General features: G+C 40.3%; 1 long non-coding RNA gene across 1 annotated transcript in view; it reads right to left on the bottom strand.

Annotated features, from left to right (window-relative positions):
• Positions 1-331: 331 nt before the first annotated feature.
• Positions 332-19,123, bottom strand: part of LOC133261664 (uncharacterized) — a 38,127-nt gene continuing 19,335 nt past the window's right edge. Inside the window, exon 3 of the long non-coding RNA XR_009741071.1 lies at positions 332-812. This is a non-coding gene — a long non-coding RNA (uncharacterized LOC133261664). The remainder of the gene's footprint in view (positions 813-19,123) is intronic.

Raw genomic sequence — 19,123 nt, 5'->3', positions numbered from 1 at the left:
AAACTCTGTTTTATACCTGGTAAAAAGGAACCCTGCCACCTTTAATTTAGTAGCTCTAACAAATACCTAAATTTTTCTGGGGAATATGCTTGGTGATTGGGTGAGATTCATAAGGCAAGTCTTTTAGGGTAAGATTTTTTGTGATTAAAGATATCATTCACATAATTTGATGTTAAGAATGAAATTTAAATCAACCTTTCCTCAGAGGATAGAACCTTCCATTGACCAAAGAACTTTGAATGCTATGTACTTCCAGGATCAGAGACTGCTATGGGGGGAAAATATATATATATATATATATATATATATATATATAAATGAATAATTTTGTTTATCTTATTTATTTCTGGCTGTGCTGGGTCTTTGTTGCTGTGAGGTCTTTTCTCTAGCTGTGGCAAGCAGGGTGATCCTCCAGTTGTGGTGCACAGGCCTCTCAGCGCAGTGGCCTCTCTTGCTGTGGAGTATGGCTCTAGGCCTTCAGATTTCAGGAGCTGCAGCCTGTGGACTCAGTTGTGGCAGCTCCTGGGCTCCAGAGCACAGGGTCAATACTTGTGGCACACAGGCCCCGTGGCATGTGGGATCTCCCCAGATGTGGGTTCTCCCCAGATCAGGGATTGAAACCAAGTCTCTTGCATTGGCAGGCAGATTCTTTACCACTGAGCCACCAGGGAAGTCTTCACCCCCTTGCTTTTGACCTAATCCTTCTCTGACCACACAGAAGAGAAGCCTTGGATGGATTCCCCAGGAAACACATTCTGAGATGGAGCTTAGCTTACAGGAGGTTCATTATGGAGTATTATTGGAATCAACACCTGTAGAAAGGAAGAGAAGGAAGCACTGAAGGAGGGAGAAGTTGAGCTGTGATTCAGTCTCCTTGGAGGTCTCAGTCAACCCTATGGGGAGTTCTGAAGCTGGAATTACCTTTCTTTTGTCCCAAGTTGGAGCAGGGAGGCTGAGCTTTAATATTTCCACTGGAATCCATCATGAGATGTAAGACACTCTGGAAAAGGGCAGTTTTCAGCCAGGCAGCTCTCTTTAGCAGAGGGAATCCCCATAAGGGAATCAGAGATGCTGGGGCTCTGCACTAGCCATACTCCCCATCAGTTGGGAGAGTAAGTCAGTCATCCCCAAAGGGGAATCTAGGTGATGCATCACAGCATCACTGCAGACCCAGAGTCCAAGAAGGACTGAAGTTGACCCTTCCTCACCAAACAGAGAAGGAATGGAAGGAACTTGCGCTCTCTGTCTTGAACCAATATCACAGAGGGGGCAATGTGGAACGTTCTTAAGCATGACATTCAGCAGCTGCTTTTAAAAAAGAGTCTTGTTCTTTTTTGTTTGTTTATTTCCTACTTAAGAAATGGAAAATATTTCTGCTCTGGTCTGTGTCAGACTGTGGCTAAGCTCTCATTGATCTAAACTCCTGTCTCTGCAATGGATCCTCCTCTTTTAATGGCTCTCTTCCATCCATACCAGCTTTTAGGTTATAGGAGGGTGTATTTGAAAGAAATAATTTCCTAAATTGTATAGTGACCAAAAACTAGTGGTAGGAGTTGACCTAAGAAAAAAAATCTATGATGAGTGAACTTCTAAAGTTCCAAAAAGGAGGGGTAATTGTGCCAAACTGTCTTACTCATGTTTTCTGATTCATTTTGTTTTTAATTCATTCCAATGTCCCTGATGTTAACAATATCTGTCTCTTTGGACTTCAAACTATAATGCATCCTAGAATAAGCTGGTGTTCTTTCGAAAAACATATTGTTGGGCTTCTTTCCCATGGAATCAGAAGATCCAAGTGGGTCCTAGGAATCTGCATTTTAAAAGTACTCCAGATGATTTCTGATGCAGATGACCCAGACATCACACTTTGAGAATCACTAACTCATTTCATGGCAAACACCATTTAACTAATGAAACAGTACTTGTACTGACTGATTCTTAGGAGCAATACAAGCAATGTAATTTGAGAAAGAACTTAAAGACAGCCTATTGTCTTGCCCATCTTCAGGGAACTCCATTCACACAAAGCACAATTGGATTATGCTCCCAGAATTCCATTGTTCATGTTGCAATCTCCTCTCTGTCAGCAGCACCTGCAAACTGATTTGAGAGGTGGCTCTGTTAAAGGAAATACAACCATCTCAGGATGAGTGGCAGGCTGAGGTCCTCACTCAACTCCTGAAAGCTCTGGTTTCCTTTCACATAGAGAAGGACCAGGATGGCTCTCGATCATCTGGAAAGTAACAAGCCTTCTCCCAGTTCTAGTCCTGGGGGCTTCAGTCAATTCCCAGACACCCTTCAGAGAAAGAATGTTTCTTATTCCCATCCATACCATGTTACCCAAAGCACAATCTTTTCTTAATTTCTCTCCAGAGCTATCTTGAACCCTGGCTGTCAGCTCTCTCATATAATGCTAAACTACACCTTTATGGGAGGCAACGAGCATTCCTTAGCATTGTCTTTCTCATAACCCCCTCCCTTGAACTTCTCTCAGTTAAAAAAAGTATTCTCTAATTGATAACCTAGCTCCTCTGATGGGTCAGACTCTTTTCTTTGGACTAGTTTAAAGCCACCAAACAAAACACAACATGTTATGGTTATGAATCAACTTACACACATCTACCACAATTACAAGGTGCCCAACCTAAAGAAGCTGTCTGCTTCCCAGGGTCAGGAAAGATACCATATTCATATTTGCTATCAAAAGCTCCGTTCTGAGGACCAGCTGTGTAATTACCTATCTTTAGGTCAAAGACTTTGTATTTGCATAAACAAATTTTTGGAAGATGGGATTATGCCCTTGAAATATACCAAATACTGTACCCAACATAGTATCTGTATTAACTCATCTTGTTGTTTAGTCACTAAATCATGTCCAACTCTTTTTGATCCCATAGACTATAGCCTTCCAGGCTCCTTTGTCCATGGGATTTCCCAGGCAAGAATACTGGAGTGGGTTGCCATACCTCTGTCCAGGGGATCTTCCAGACACAGGGATCAAACTCATGTCTCCTGCATTGGCAGGCAGATTCTTTACCACTGAACAAGCAGGGAAGCCTACTAACTCAGTTAAGCCTCATTAAAAACCCAAGATGGTAGTATTGTTAGTGTCAGTCTTTTGGACTCGGTGGGAGGTGGGGGGGGATGATTTGGAAGAATGGCATTGAAACATGTATAATATCATATAAGAAATGAATCGCCAGTCCAGGTTCGATGCAGGATACAGGATGCTTGGGGCTGGTGCACTGGGATGACTCCGAGGGATGGTATGGGGACGGAGGTGGGAGGGGGGTTCAGGATGGGGAACACGTGTACACCCGTGGAGGATTCATGTTGATGTATGGCAAAACCAATACAATATTGTAAAGTAATTAGCCTCCAATTAAAATAAATAAATTTAAATTAAAAAACACCCGAGATGGTAGTATTGTTAGTGTCTCCGTTTTACAGAGAGGAAAGCTGACTGTGTGTGCAGTGTGCTAAGTCACTTTAGTCGTGTCTGACTCTTTGTGACCCCATGGACTGTGCCCACCAGGCTCCTCTGTCCATGGGACTCTCCAGGCAAGAATACTAGAGTGGGTTGCCATGACCTCCTCCAGGAATCTTCCCAACCCAGGAATCAAACCTGCATCTCTTATGTCTCCTGCATTGGCAGGTGGGTTCTGCCTGAGAAAGCTGAGGGAAAAGTTAATTTTTGATGATCATAGAGCAAGAATTGGCAAAGCCAAGGTTTGTACCCAGAATCATAATTAGGCACAAAAATACACTTCCCAGGGCAAGATTGCAGTCTATATCATGAGGTCTTACCTGCCCCTAGGATGTCTTCCCCTAGTTCTGCTACCATAAAATTTCTATCATGAGACAAATTCTTGATTTGAGACCATATTTTCAGAAAACCATCATTAAAGCCAGAATATAGCCTAAAAACAACAGACCTTTTCCTCTTTTACACATAAGCACCACTAGAAAACATTTCTGGACTATTTTAGGAGATAATCTGTTCCAATGTTGACAACCAGAGAACAGGAAGCCTGGGAGAAGGAGCTTTAGGACTGTTTTTTTTTTTTTTTTTTCAAATTTCAGTTTATTTTTAGGAAACTTTTAAAAATTTCTTATTTGCTTTTTAAAAACTTTTGATTTTATATTGGAACATAGCCTATTAACAGTGTTGTAAAAGTTTCAGGTAGACAGCCATACATATACATGTATCCATTCTCCTCTAAAATCCCCTTCCATAGGACTGGTGCATTGTGGTGGGGGAATGAAAGGAAAGTTCTGGACATTGAATCACTGATTAAATTTCACTGTACATTTCTGGGAAGCTATGACAAGTGAGCCTACTTTGAGAAAGTAGAATTAAAGGAAGAGGGCAGGTAAAGTCAAGAGATGTGCTACCCAGCACAGATTTGGCCAATTTTTACCACTTTGCTTTATTCTTTACGGTCTTATTTTTAATTTGATTTTCAGAAATCAGTTTGCCATGTACAGCTTCAAGCTTTCTAACGGATGATCAATGAAACTTCTCCAGATCTGATAACTGAATGCTTATCAATCATTTAAAGTGAAAGTGCAGTCACTCAGTTGTGTCCAAGTCTTTGCAATCCCATGGACTATAGCCCACCAGGCTCCCCTATCCACGGAATTTTCCAGGCAATAGTACTGGAATGGGTTGCCATTTCCTTCTCCAATCAATCATTTAAAACAAGCCTCTGTCCACCAGCCCACACCAATCCCCCACCACACTTTGTCTTCTATCCTGATTATTCCTCTTCAAAACCAGCATCATTACCCTAAATCACACTCAATCACATTATATTTTATTTCATTACATTATAGTATTTGCTTGTTTATTGTGTCTCTTTGTCAAGATAGTAAATTCCATGAATTTGTCAGTCATCTTCATCCCTGCATTGCCAGCTCCTAAAACAGTCTCTAAAATGTAGTAGGTATACAGTGAAAAGTGAAAGTGAAAGGCACTCAGTCCTGTCCTACTCTTTGCGACCCCATGATCTACACAGTCCATGGAATTCTCCAGGCCAGAATACTGGAGTGGGTAGCCTTTCCCTTCTCCAGGGGATCTTCCCAACCCAGGGATCAAACCATAGATATTTGTTAGATGAACTAATAAATTATGGTATAGACTGCTGTAAGAGGTACTGAGCAAGTTCACATAAACATTATTTAGTGTTTACTATTTCCCAGGCCTGTTTCAAGCACTTCACAGACATTTAGTCCTTTAATATTCGTTATATTTTTATAAATTAGATACTATTATTATCCTCATCTTACAGATGAAGAAACTGAGGCACAGGAGTTTATGTAACTAGCTCAATGTCATGTCTAGGGCAGGGTGGTTTCCTTAAACACCATACTAAAATAAGACAAGACACCACCAGTTTGTTTGGGAAAAGAAGTCTTACCCACATGAAAAAGAATGAAGCTGATAGTGAATAACAAAGGAGGGATGATCAAGGTTTCTAAGGGCTGAGAGGAGAGAAGCCTCCTGGAGGACTGAGATGGTCAGGAAGGTCTCAAAAAGAGGAGGGAGGAGGGTTCAGGATGGGGAACACATGTATACCTGTGGCGGATTCATTTCGATATTTGGCAAAACCAATACAATACTGTAAAGTTTAAAAATAAAATAAAATTTTAAAAAATCAGAATATAAAAAAAATTTCTAACAAAATTAATACACGTTTTTATAAAAATAAAATAAAACAGAAGTGTAAAAACTGGACAAATAAAAGTTTCCCACAACTTGAAAAAAAAAAAAATCTGAAATTTGGCTGGTTCTTGAATAATGGTTTGGCTAGTGATAGAGATCTTGGACTCTGTGGGAGAGGGCAAGGGTGGGATGATTTGGGAGAATGGCATTGAAACATGTATAATATATGTGAAACAAATCACCAGTCCAGGTTCTGTGCAGGATACAGGATGCTCAGGGCTGGTGCACTGGGATGACCCTGAGGGATGGCATGGGAAGGGAGGTGGGAGGGGGGTTCAGGATGGGGAACACGTGTACACCCATGGAGGATTCATGTTGATGTATGGCAAAACCAATACAATACTGTAAAGTAATTAGCCTCCAATTAAAATAAATAAATTTATATTTTAAAAAAAGATCACTGAAGTCCCAATGATTACAGTTAAAAAAAAAAAAAAAGTTGCTCCAATAAAGACATAAAGGACAGTGATCATATGACACACAAAAATCTTTTTGAAGGTTCTGTTTGCCTTGGCTTCAAAACATTTACTGATGCTTATAATCAATCAGGGAACAGAGGAAGCAGAACTAAATGGCCTGAAGATGTCAGTCTCCTGAGATATTCTGGGAAAGACATCACTGCTTTGGGGACCCCAGTTCCTAGAAGTCAGGAATTCTGCCTGGAGAAAGCAAGACAATTGAGAAATGCTCACCCTCTGTCCTCCATTTTGTCTCCCATCCCTGCAGTGAAAACTGAGATATTATTACCAAAATATTTAGAAAGTCAGGACTTTGTTAGGAACAACTCATTTGTGCTGGGTGGTGATCTCCCAAGGGAAGTCAAAATTTCAATACACGATTCAATACTGATTGCCTTGATGATTTTTGAGATGTCAAAAGATTGGCATTGCTGTCAATGAGAAATAAAGTGGCTCATTCCCTCTGGGGTTATGATCTATGGAGCCAGGCACTGTAGGGGTTTCAGTGAGGTGAGGAAAACAGCATGCAAGACATGGCTCCCATTTTTCACTTTCCCATCCAAGGCTAGACCACAAGATTCCATTAGTGGTGCTTTCAATTCCTTCTATTCATCAGGGTGGCAGGATTCATGATTCAGTGACCTAAGAATTAGAATCTTTTCTCTTGAAAATTGGTTTTTGAAAGTGCCTGGTGGGTATGACTAAGAGGTTTTGTTCACTGGGGTTTCAGTTGATGTTTGTGTTTTTTTCTTATTATGACTTAAAGGAAAAAACCAAAATCTAAAATTAGTACTTGTTTTTTTTTTCAACTTGGAACTTTGTAAACAGACCAGCAAGGGTGTGTGTGTGTGTTTTGCAATAAGCAGTATTACAATCTTTTGACATTTTCATTGCTGTTTTTTGACATATTTAGTGAGGTTTTAAAGGTTTCTTTAGAGAGAGGGGGAAAAAAAGAAAGAAGAAAAAAAATGGCTGGCTTCCAAATCACCATATGTTTCCAATTGCAAATTTAAAAGCAGAAGACAGGCCTGAACTCCAGCTGTACAGACTTCTGTGGGAGTTAGAGAGCTAGAGAGGTAGGTCCTCTTTTAAAATTTTGCTAGTAGGATTTCAGTGTTACCCAATAACAAGTGATTAGGAAGAAGATAAAATGTTAGTCTCTCAGTCATGCCCAACTCTTTACAACCCCATGGACTGCAGCCCATCAGTCTCCTCTGCCCATGGGATTTTCCAGGCAACGATGCTGGGGTGGTTGCCATTTCCTTCTCCAGGGGATCTTCCTGACCCAGGGATTGAAACTGGGTCTCCTGCACTGCAGGCAGACTCTTTATCAACTGAGCTATGAGGGAAGCAGAAACAAGATAAAGCATTCAGCAAATATTCATTGAGTACCATATACTCAATGATGGTACCATATACTCCAGTATGGTACTGGGTGGGTGAGGGGGGCAAAGAGGTTTAAATGTGATATGGTTGGGGACACAAGATATGAGAGAAAGCAAAAATCCAATAAAAGATGGTAAGTGTATTCAATCAGAAATTGTCCAGGAGATCAAAGTAAGGACTGTGAAAGAAGGATTCATAGAAGAGGTAAGATGTGAGCTGAGTCTTAAACATGGACAATGGAATATTCCAGATTAGAGACACTATAGGGCCAAAGCCACAAGGATGGATGTGCAAAGCACATTCAGGTGTGATCTGTGCAGCTGCAACTGAGTTTGTGTCGGGGTGGAGAAGGGAGACTGGAGAAAAGATTGGAAAAGTAAGTGGAAGTCAGAATATGGTGAACCTGAAAGACAAGTTTGCTATGTGGTTTAAATTTTATTGAGTCCAAATAATTCCTGAGTTAAATGTTAATTATTAGCCCCATTTTATAGACAAAGAAACTGAAGCTCACAAAAGCTAAGTAGTAACTGTCCAAAGTCAAATAACGAAAATTTGCTGAAACCAGATTGGAACTGAGGTCTCAGTCAGTTCAGTTGCTCAGTCATGTCCGACTCTGTGCAACCCCATGGACTGCAGCACACTAGGCTTCCCTGTCCATTACCAACACCCAGAGCTTGCTCAAACTCATGTCCATTGAGTTAGTGAAGCCATCCAACCATCTCATCCTCTGTCTTTCCCTTCTCCTCCTGCCTTCAATCTTTCCCAGCTTCAGGGTCTTTTCTGATGAGTCAATTCTTAGCATCAGGTGGCCAAAGTATTGGAGTTTCAGCTTCAGCATCAGTCCTTTCAAAGAATATTCAGGATTGATTTCTTTTAGGACTGACTGGTTTGATGTCCTTTCAGTCCAAGGGACTCTAAAGAGTTTTCTCCAGTTCAAAAGCATCAATCAATTCTTTGGCACTTAGCTTTCTTTATAGTCCAACTCACATCCATACATGACTACTGGAAAAACCAAAGCTTTGACTAGATGGACCTTTGTTGGAAAAGTACTGTCTCCGCTTTTTAATATGCTATCTAGGTTGGTCATAGCTTTTCTTCCAAGGAGAAAGTGTCTTTTAATTTTGTGACTGCAGTCAGCATCCCCAGTCATTTTGGAGCTCAAGAAAATAAAGTCTGTCAATGTTTCCATTGTTTCCCCATCTATTTGCCATGAAGTGATGGGACCGATGCCATGATCTTTGTTTTCTGAATGTTGAGCTTTAAGCCAGCTTTTTCACTCTCTTCTTTAACTTTCATCAAGAGGCTCTTTAGTTCTTCACTTTCTGCCATAAGGGTGGTGTCATCTGCGTATCTGAGATTGTTGATATTTCTCCTGGTGATCTTGATTCCAGTTTGTGCTTCAGCCAGCCCAGCACTTCTCATGATGTACTCTGCATATAAATTAAATAAGCAGGGTGACAATATACAGCCTTGATGTACTCCTTTTGAGTACTCCAAACTGATGTACTCCAATTTGGAACCAGTCTATTGTTCCATGTCTAGTTCTAACTGTTGTTTCTTGATCTGCATGCAGATTTCTCAGGAGACAGGTAAGGTGGTCTGGTATTCCCATCTCTTTAATAATTTTCAGCAGTCTGTAGTGATCCACACAGTCATAGGCTTTGGCATAGTCAGTAAAGCAGAAGTAGATGCTTTGCTGGTATTCTCTTGCTTTTCTGATAATCCAACAGATGTTGGCAATTTAATCTCTGGTTCCTCTGCCTTTTCTAAATCCAGCTTGAACATTTGGAAGTTCACATTTCACATACTGTTGAAGCCTGGTTTGGAGAATTTTGAGCATTACTTTGCTAGTGTGTAAGATGAGTACAATTCTGCAGTAATTTGAACATTTTTTGGCATTGACCTTTTTTGGGATTGGAATGAAAACTGACCTTTTCCAGTCCTGTGGCCACTGCTGAGTTTTCCAAATTTGCTGGCATATTGAGTGCAACACTTTCACAGCAACATCTTTTAGGATTTGAAATAGCCCAACTGGAATTCCATCACCTCCACTAGCTTTGTTTGAAGTGATGCTTCCTAAAGCCCACTTGACTTCACATTCCAGGATGTCTGGCTCTAGGTGAGTGATCACAGCACTATGGATATCTGGGTCCTGAAGGTCTTTTTGTATAACAGGGTCCACTGGAGAAGGAAATGACAAACCACTTCAGTATTCTTGCCTTGAGAACCCCATGAACAGAACGAAAAGGCAAAAAGAACTGAGGTCTATTTGATTCCGAATCCTCTTACTTTCTTTACCTATAATGGTTGAGCAGACTCGAGTGATAATTACTGTTGGCCAGTGGGTGCAGTATTCCAGCAGGAACTCCTATTTTAAGAAGTCCTATTTTATGTCAAGGCCAAGAAATAGAATGTGTAAATTAAATATCAACTGCTTAGACCAAGAGGAGAACAAGCATTGTCAAAGTGGCAAGACCCCTAGAGCTACTGTGCCCGCCCTGTATGAATCTTCAAGAGGGACTTCATCATTGAAGGCTAGACTTCCTAACCTCAGAGTAGGACAGTCCTCCTTCCAACTCTGTGTATGAATGGAAGCACATTCATTTATTAAGAAGCCCATATTGGATAGGGAGTCAAAGCAGCTAAGTGTGTTTGGATCAATGGCCATCCAACATTTCCTATTTGAATAATTGTCCTCCTTGGAGAATTAAAAGATTTCCAAGACTCAGGTCCTTGAGTCAAATCCAGTTAATAAATATCCCAAGGCAGTATGACTCACTGAAGTGACAGCGGCTAGGGCCTCTGAAGCCACTTTGCTTGCAAGCAACATATCTAATTGTACAAAGGGCTTATTGTTTCATGTCACTGTAAAAAACAAAGAGCTGAGTTGACTACAAGTATAACTATTAATAGATCCAGGTGCTCAGAAAATATATGTGATTCATCTTTCACCACCTCTTAGCTTTGTTATTCTCAATAATGGTTTCTTTCTAGAGTCATTTCTCTAAGTGATGGTAAAAATCACTAAAAGTTCACATAATCCAAGGGAATGAGGATAAGGTGACAATGCATGCCCGCTAAGTCGTTTCAGTCATGTCTGACTCTTTGTGACCCTATGGACTGTAGCCTGCCAGGCTCCTCTGTCCATGGGATTCTCCAGGCAAGAATACTGGAGTGTGTTGCCATGCCCTCCTCCAGGGGACCTTCCCAACCCAGGTATTGAATCTGTGTCTGTTATGTCTCCTGCATTGGCAGGCAGGTACTTTACCACTAGTGTCACTTGGGAAGCACAAGGGTAACAGTGGAGTGTTTCTCTTTCCAAAAATGCAGCAAAATTCCTAACACTAGGTCTTAAGGATCTAGCTTGAGTCACATGCTCATTCCTTAGCCTATTACAGCAGCCAGTAGATGCCATGCTCTGATTGGCTACTCCTGGCTCACAAAGCTTCCCCCACGGTCAGGAGAGAGGCCCAGCTGCATCCAAACCACATGGTATAAAACTAGGAAATGGATGATTCTCCAGGGGGAAAGGGGTTGCCATTACTAAAAGATAAGCAAGGGTGGCTGGGCAGCTTCACAGTAGTGTTGAAGGCACTACTGACATAAGGAGTGGAGACAGGCCAAAGGGATAGTAGAAAAGAGCCATCTACCACTGTGATGAAGTAGACTGGCTTCTAAGTTTCCCACTTACTGTGGGAAGTCTGTGCCTCCCGTCTCTAACAACTTCTTCGCTACGCCCTTTGCTCTTGACTTGCCAAACAAGCTGGGCCCCGTCATGCATCCAGGCCTCTGCATGGACTGGCCGTCTGTCTGGAATGCAGACGCACCCCAACATCCTCCTCATAAGTCTGTATTTTCACATCCTTGAGCATACCTCCCAGCAGCACATCAGACATTCTTTTCTGTCTGTTCCCATGGCAATTCAACTTTTCTGGAGGGGGAATGGGGTGGTGGAGTAGGCAGTGGCCATTCCATGTTATGAGCTTCCCTTGGGAACAGTGACATATAGTATGCCACCTTGGTAAGCCCTAAGAGTTTGCTGAATAAATCGTTTGCTGATTGCTGTCTTTGAAGGGGCAAGGGAACCCAGTCCTTTCCTCAGAGATGATGTGTTATAGATGCTATGCATAGGACATGTATGTCTTAATATCATATGTCACTTAATATCAACCCTTAGCAAAGACATGAGGCAAAGTCTTTTAACTCTGCCTTCCTCACAGAACATAGATGTCTTTTAAGGAAACATCAAAATACAAAATCTTCTAGAACTTTCTAAGAGTAATTTAGATCCTTCCCTTACCACTGTGACTCAGTGCTAGATAAACCTTTGAGGTCCCTTCTAGTCATGTGTGAAGTGGCCTGATCCTTCCCACAGAGGCTTCCTAACAGATATCATGACTTGAGAGACCATTAGGACAGATGAAAGATGGCAGAATATTCCATATTTGATGACAGAGCCACCATTCATCCTCAGGTAACCCAGTTTATTCCATGTGAGGAACCCCAGGGAAGCCTACTTGGAATTAACATTCTTGCCATCATTTTTCACAATGTGGCATATTTAGGACAGAAACCATCAGACGTTTTATAATGGTGCTTCCCTGGAGGCCACTGGCAAACCTTAGTTCTTCACAGGACAGAACTTTCACCTTTTTTAAATTGTAAGAACTGTGATGGTGAGCTTGCCAAGTTTCCAGAATGTAGCAGGTCCTGCCCAACCAGCCCGGTCAGAGTGAGGTGATTGATAAGCCCAAGTCTGAGGCACCAAAAGGAAAAAAAGAATGGAAAGCCTCTGAAAGGGGCAGCTAAGAATAGTTTTCATTCCTCACCTTCCCATGATACTCTGGGATGGTCTCGGTAAGCAGGCAGCTGCATCTGTCTGGGGAAAGCCCATTGTATAGTCACAGCAGACATTAGTGATCAAGCAGGGCATTCTTGCTCTCAGGACCTGAGCTGGTCCTTCTTGTAACTGAAAGTGGGGTCCAGCTGCTTGCCAAAAAAGCCAAAAAAAAAGGGACAGGGTTGCTGGAAAGAAAAGTTTGCTTTATTTTGCAAGCTGGCAACAAAGAGGGAGTGCAGATGCCTGTCCAAAGATTGACTGCTCCCCACCCCTACGCACTGACAATCAGTGGGAGTGGGCAAGGGCTTTTATAGGCTAAGGGAGTGGGCTACAGGCAGACATAGTACAGTTAGCTCTGAAAGTAATCTTGTAGTTCATTATCATTTGTCCCACTAATGTCATCTTGATTGTTTTAAGCACAGTGAATCTTCGGTTCCAGGGTTGGTTTGTTCCCATTTCCTTGAGGCCAGTTCTTGGAACTGATACAGTTTATGTCATAGCTACACTCTGGTCATCATGTAGTTAACTTCTACCATGCAGTGGGGGTTTCAGTATCTATAAAACAGCTCACAGGATATGGTTCAGAATATTATCTATAGCCCTTGAGAAGCAGCTAAAGGTTAGTGACTACAGTATTATTATTTGGTCTCCTTTGGTTGTTTTCCTTTGTTTCTGCATTTTCTCACTTCTCTGATTAAACTTATTCTTTGGCTAAAGTATATCCACAGAATAAAAGCAGGTAAAGGACTTGGGGGACAAGGACTACAGGGTCTTGCTCTGTTTCATCATCACAACCAAATCCTTAGAAGAGGTACCTGAAATGAAACTCATTCTTTTCTAGTATACTTTTCTATGGCTTCCCAGTGAATTCTAGTAACATCTTTTCCTACTCTAGCCAAATTTCACTGATTTTCTAATATTTCTCCTCTCTAAATCCTATTTGAGACTCTTCATCATCCCAGTCAGTTCAGCATTCATTTGCCCTCTATCTTAAGGCTTTTCGGTAAGATCAAAAGGGATCTTAGTGGGTTCTTCTGTATCCATAACTTCCACAGTTCCAGCCAGAGGAAATAAAATTGCTGATTGGCAAATGAGTTTTGGACAAATAATTTAGCTGCTGAGTATGTGGGGGAGGAAATAACATTTATACAGCAATAGCTGTCTCTTGGGCACTGTGTCAAGTGCTGTACACACTTTATCTAATTTAATACTTGCAGCAGATATTTGAGGTAAGTGTTATCATCCCTGTTTTACAGGTTCAGAAACCGAAGTTCAGAGGACTTATAGATTTGATTAGGTGGTGCAGTGGTAAAGAATCCACCTGCCAAAGCAGGAGACACAAGAGACATGGGGGGCTCAATCCCTGGATCAGGAAGATCCCTTGGAGGAGGGCATGGCAACCTACTCCCATATTCTTGCCTGGAACATTCCACAGACAGAAGAACTTGGTGGGCTACAGTCCATAGGGTCACAAACAGTTGGAAAAACAGTTGGAGTTAGAGCACTGACTCCAAGACCCTACCAGATAACTAACCTTAGGGAGTATCAAATAATGAGAACTCACACAAAGGAAATCACTTGAATACAAGACCCAGCATCACCCAACCACAAGTAGCACCCTGTGCAGGATATCTTATCTAAACAACAAACAAAACAAAAATACAAACCCAATCAAGAGCAGACAGGATTACCACCTCACTCAGCCTTGCCCATCAGAGGAAAAACAAACAAACAACAACAACAAAAACTCAGCACAAATCACACCTTATATGAAGTTTACACAAACCACTGGACCAAACTTAGAAGGGCAGAAACCAAAAGGAAGAAAGAATTCAACCTTGAAGCCTGGGGAAGTGAACCAGTGAAGTTGCTCAGTTGTGTCCGACTCCTTGCCACCCTATGGACTGTAGCCTACCAGGCTCTTTCATCCATGGAATTTTCCAGACAAGAGTGCTGGAGTGGGTTGCCATTTCCTTCTCCAGGGGATCTTCCCAACCCAGGGATCAAACCCAGGTTTCCTGCATTGCAGGCAGATGCTTTACCATCTGAGCCACCAGGGAAGCCCTGGTGAAAAGGAGACCTTAAACACAATGAGTTGAAAAAAAATAATGAAAAGGCAGACTAATAATGCACAAATGAAGGAACAAAGTAGAAACACAAAAGTCCAAATAAATGAATAGGAAATAGGAAAACTACCTGAAAAAGAATTCAGAACAATGATAGTAAAGATGATCAAAAACCTTGAAAACAAATGGAGAAAATGCAAGAATCAATTAACAAAGACCTAGAGAAATTAAGTACCCTTGCCTGGAAAGTCACATGGATGCAGGAGCCTGGTAGGCTGCAGTCCATGGGGTCGCTAAAAGTCCAACACAACTGAGTGACTTCACTTTCACTTTTCACTTTCATGCACTGGAGAAGGAAATGGCAACCCACTCCAGTGTTCTTGCCTGGAGAATCCCAGGGATGGCAGAGCCTGGTGGACTGCCGTCTATGGGGTCACACAGAGTCGGACATGACTGAAGCAACTTAGCAGAAGCAGAAGCAGAGAAATTAAAGAATAAACATACAGAGACAAACAACACAATTACTGAAATTAAAAATACTCAAGAAGCAATTAATAGCAGAAGAACAAATCAGTGAGCTAGAAGATAAGATGGTAAAATAACTTCTGAAGAGCAAAATAAAGTAAAAAGAATGAAAAGAACTGAGGATAGTCTCAGAGACCTCTGAGACTATATCAAACACACCAGCATTCAAATTATAGGGGTCCCAGAAGTAGAAGAGAAAAAGAAAAGGTATGAGAAAATTTTTGAAGAGATTTATAATTGAAAATGTCCCCAAAGTGGAAAAGCAAATAGTCAATCAAGTCCAAGAGGCACAAAGAGTCCTATACAGGGTAAATCCAAGGAGAGACACACCAAGACACATACTAATCAAACTACCAAAGACTAAACACTAAAAAGGAATATTAAAAGCAGCAAGGGAAAAGCAGCAAGTAACATACAAGGGAAACCCCATATGCTTAACAGCTGATCTTTCAGCAGAAACTCTGCAGGCCAGAAGGGAATGGCAGGATACATTTAAAGTACTGAAAGGGAAAAATCTACAACCAAGATTACTTTACCCAGCAAGGATCTCATTCAAAATTGATGGAGAAATTAAAAGCTTTTCAGACAAGCAAAAGCTAAGAGAATTCAGTACCACCAAACCAGCTTTACAATAAATGTTAAAGGGACTTATATAGTTTAGAAATACAAGAGAAGAAAAAAGATCTAAAAAATCAACCCCAAACAATTAAGAAAATGGCAATAGGAACATACATATTGATAATTACTTCAAGTGTAAATGGATTAAATGCTCCAAACAAAAGAGACAAACTGGCTGAATGAATTAAAAAACAAGACCCATATATATGCTGTCTACAAGAAACGCACTTCAGACCTAAAGACACATATATACTTAAAGTGAGAGGATGAAAAATATATATTCCATGCAAATGGTAAGCAGAAGCTGGAGTAGCAATTCTCATATCCGACAAATAGACCTCAAAACAAAGAAGATTACAAGAGGTGAGGAAGGACACTACATAATGATGAAGGGATCAATCCAAAATGAAGACATAACAGTTGTAAATATCTATGCACCCAACATGCTGCTGCGGCTGCTGGGTCGCTTCAGTCGTGTCCGACTCTGTGTGACCCCATAGACGGCAGCCCACTAGGCTCCCCCGTCCCTGGGATTCTCCAGGCAAGAACACTGGAATGGGTTGCCATTTCCTTAGGGGCACCTTAATACATAAGACAAACATTAACAGACACAAACGGAGAAATTGACAGTAACACAATAATAGTAGGAGTCTTTAACACCCCACTCACACCAATGGAAAGGAAAGGAAAGCCGCTCAGTCGTGTACGACCCTCAGCGACCCCATGGACTGCAGCCTTCCAGGCTCCTCCATCCATGGGATTTTCCAGGCAAGAGTACTGGAGTGGGGTGCCAATGGACAGATCATCAAAACAGAATATTAGTAAGGAAACACAAGCCTTAAATGATACATTAGATGGGATGGATCTCATTGATATCTTCAGGGCATTCCATCCAAATGCAGAAGAACATACCTTCTTTTCAAGTGCACATGGAACATTCTCCAGGATAGACCACATCTTGGGTCACAAATCAAACCTCAGTAAATTTAAGAAAATTGAAATCGTATCAAGCATCTTCTCTGACCACAACACTATGAGACTAGATATCAATTATAAGAAAAAAACTGTAAGAAACACAAACATATGGAGATTAAACTACACATTTCTAAATAACCAATAGGTTACTGAAGAAATCAAAAGGGAAATCAAAAAATTTCTGAAACAAATAATAATGAAAACACGACAACTCAAAACCTATGATGTGGGGCAAAAGCAGTTCTAAGGGAAGTTTATAGCAATACATTCCTATCTCAAGAAGCAAGAAAAACACCAAATACACAATCTAAATTTACACCTGAAACAACTGGAAAAAGAAGAAAAAAAATTATTAGAAGGAAAGAAATCATACAGATCTGAGCAGAAATAAATGAAAAAGAAATGAAAGAAACAATAGTAAAGATTAATAAAATGAAAGGCTGGTTCTCTGAGAAGATAAACCAAATGACAAACCTTTAGCCAGACTCATCAAGAATAAAAGAGAGAAGAATCAAATCAACAAAATTAGAAATGAAAAAGAAGACGTTACAACAGACAATGCAGAAATATAAAGGATTATAAGAGACTATTATGAACAACTATATGGCAATAAAATGGATAACCTGTAAGAAATGGACAGATTCATAGAAAAGTTCAATCTTCCAAGACTGAACCAGGAAGAAATAGAAATTATGAACAACCCAATTACAGGCACTGAAATTGAAGTTGTGATCAAAACTCTCCCCAAAAACAAAAGCCCAGGATCAGATACCTTCACAGGAGAATTCTTTCAAAAATTTAAAGAAGAGCTAATGCCTATCCTTCTAAAACTCTTTCCAAAAATTGCAGAGGAAGGAACAATTCCAAACTCACTCTATGAGGCCACCACTACCCTGATACCAAAACCAGACAAAGACAACACAAAAATAGAAAACTCCACGCCAATATCAATGATGAACATAGATTCAAAAATCCTCAAAAAAAAAATTAGCAAACATATTTCAGCAACACAACAAAAAGCTCATACACCATGATAAAGTTGGGCTTATTCCAGGGATGCAAGGATTGTTCAATATATGCAAATCAATCAATGTGATACACTATATTCATAAACTGAAAGATAAAAACCATAGATCATCTCAATAGATGCAGAAAAAGCCTTTGATAAAATTCAGCATCCATTTTTTATTAAAACTCTTCAAAAATGGGCATAGAATGAACCTACCTTAACATAGTAAAGGCCATATATGATAAGCCTATGGTAAACATTATTCTCAATGGTGAAAAACTGAAAGCACTCCCCCTAAGATCAGGAACAAGATAAAGGTGTCCACTTTCACCCCTATTATTCAACATAGTTCTGGAAGTCCTAGCTACAACAATCAGAGAAGAGAAAGAATTAAAAGGAATCCAGATTGGAAAAGAAGAAATAAAGCTCTCACTGCAGATGACATGATACTGCACATAGAAAACTCTAAAGATAGTATCAGAAAATTATTAGAGCTAATCAGTGAATTTAGCAAAGTTGCAGGATACAAAATCAAAACATAGAAATCACTTGCATTTCTTTACACTAAGAATGAAATACACAATGAAAAATCAGAAGGAGAAATTAAGGAATCAATCCTATTCACCACTGCAACAAAAAGAATGAAATATCTAGGAATAAACTTATTAAGGAGACAAAAGAGCTGCACACAGAAAATTATAAGACACTTATGAAAGAAATCAAAGATGACATAAACACATGAGATATTCCATGTTCCTGGGTAGGAAGAATCAATACTGTGAAAATGACTATACTACCAAACACAATCTACAGATTCAATGCAATCCCTATCAAATTACCAACGGCATTTTTCACAGAGCTAGAACAAAAAAGTTCACAATTCATACCGAAACACAAAAGCCCCAAATAGCCAAAGCAGTCTTGAGAAAGAAGGGGCCTGGAGGAATCAACCTTCCTGACTTCAGATTATACTACAAAGCTACAGTCATCAAAACTGTATGGTCCTGATACAAAAACAGAAATATAGACCAATGGAACAAGATAGAAAGACCAGACCTAAACCCATGCACCTATGGGTACCTTATTTTTCACAAAGGAGGCAAGAATATACAATGGGGACAAAGACAGCCTCTTCAATAAATGGTGCTGGGAAGACTGAACAACCACATGTAAAAGAATGAAATTAGAACACTTCCTAACTCCATACACAAAGATAAACTCAAAATGAATTAAAGACCTAAATGTAAGACCAGAAACTGTAAAACTCTTAGAGGAAAACATAGGCAGAACACTCAGTGACATAAATCAAAGCAAGATCCTCTATGACCCACCTCTTGGAGTAATGGAAATAAAACGAAAGTAAACAAGTGGGACCTAATTAAACTTAAAAGCTTCTGCACAGCAAAGGAAAGTATAAACAAAGTGAAAAGACAACCCTCAGAATGGGAGAAAATAATAGTGAATGAAACAACTGACAAAGGATTCATTTCCAAAATATACGAGCAGCTCATACAACTCAAT

The sequence above is a fragment of the Bos javanicus genome, chromosome 15, assembly GCF_032452875.1.
Source record: "Bos javanicus breed banteng chromosome 15, ARS-OSU_banteng_1.0, whole genome shotgun sequence".
Taxonomy (NCBI): domain Eukaryota; kingdom Metazoa; phylum Chordata; class Mammalia; order Artiodactyla; family Bovidae; genus Bos; species Bos javanicus.
This window is presented reverse-complemented; position numbering and strand designations above follow the sequence as displayed.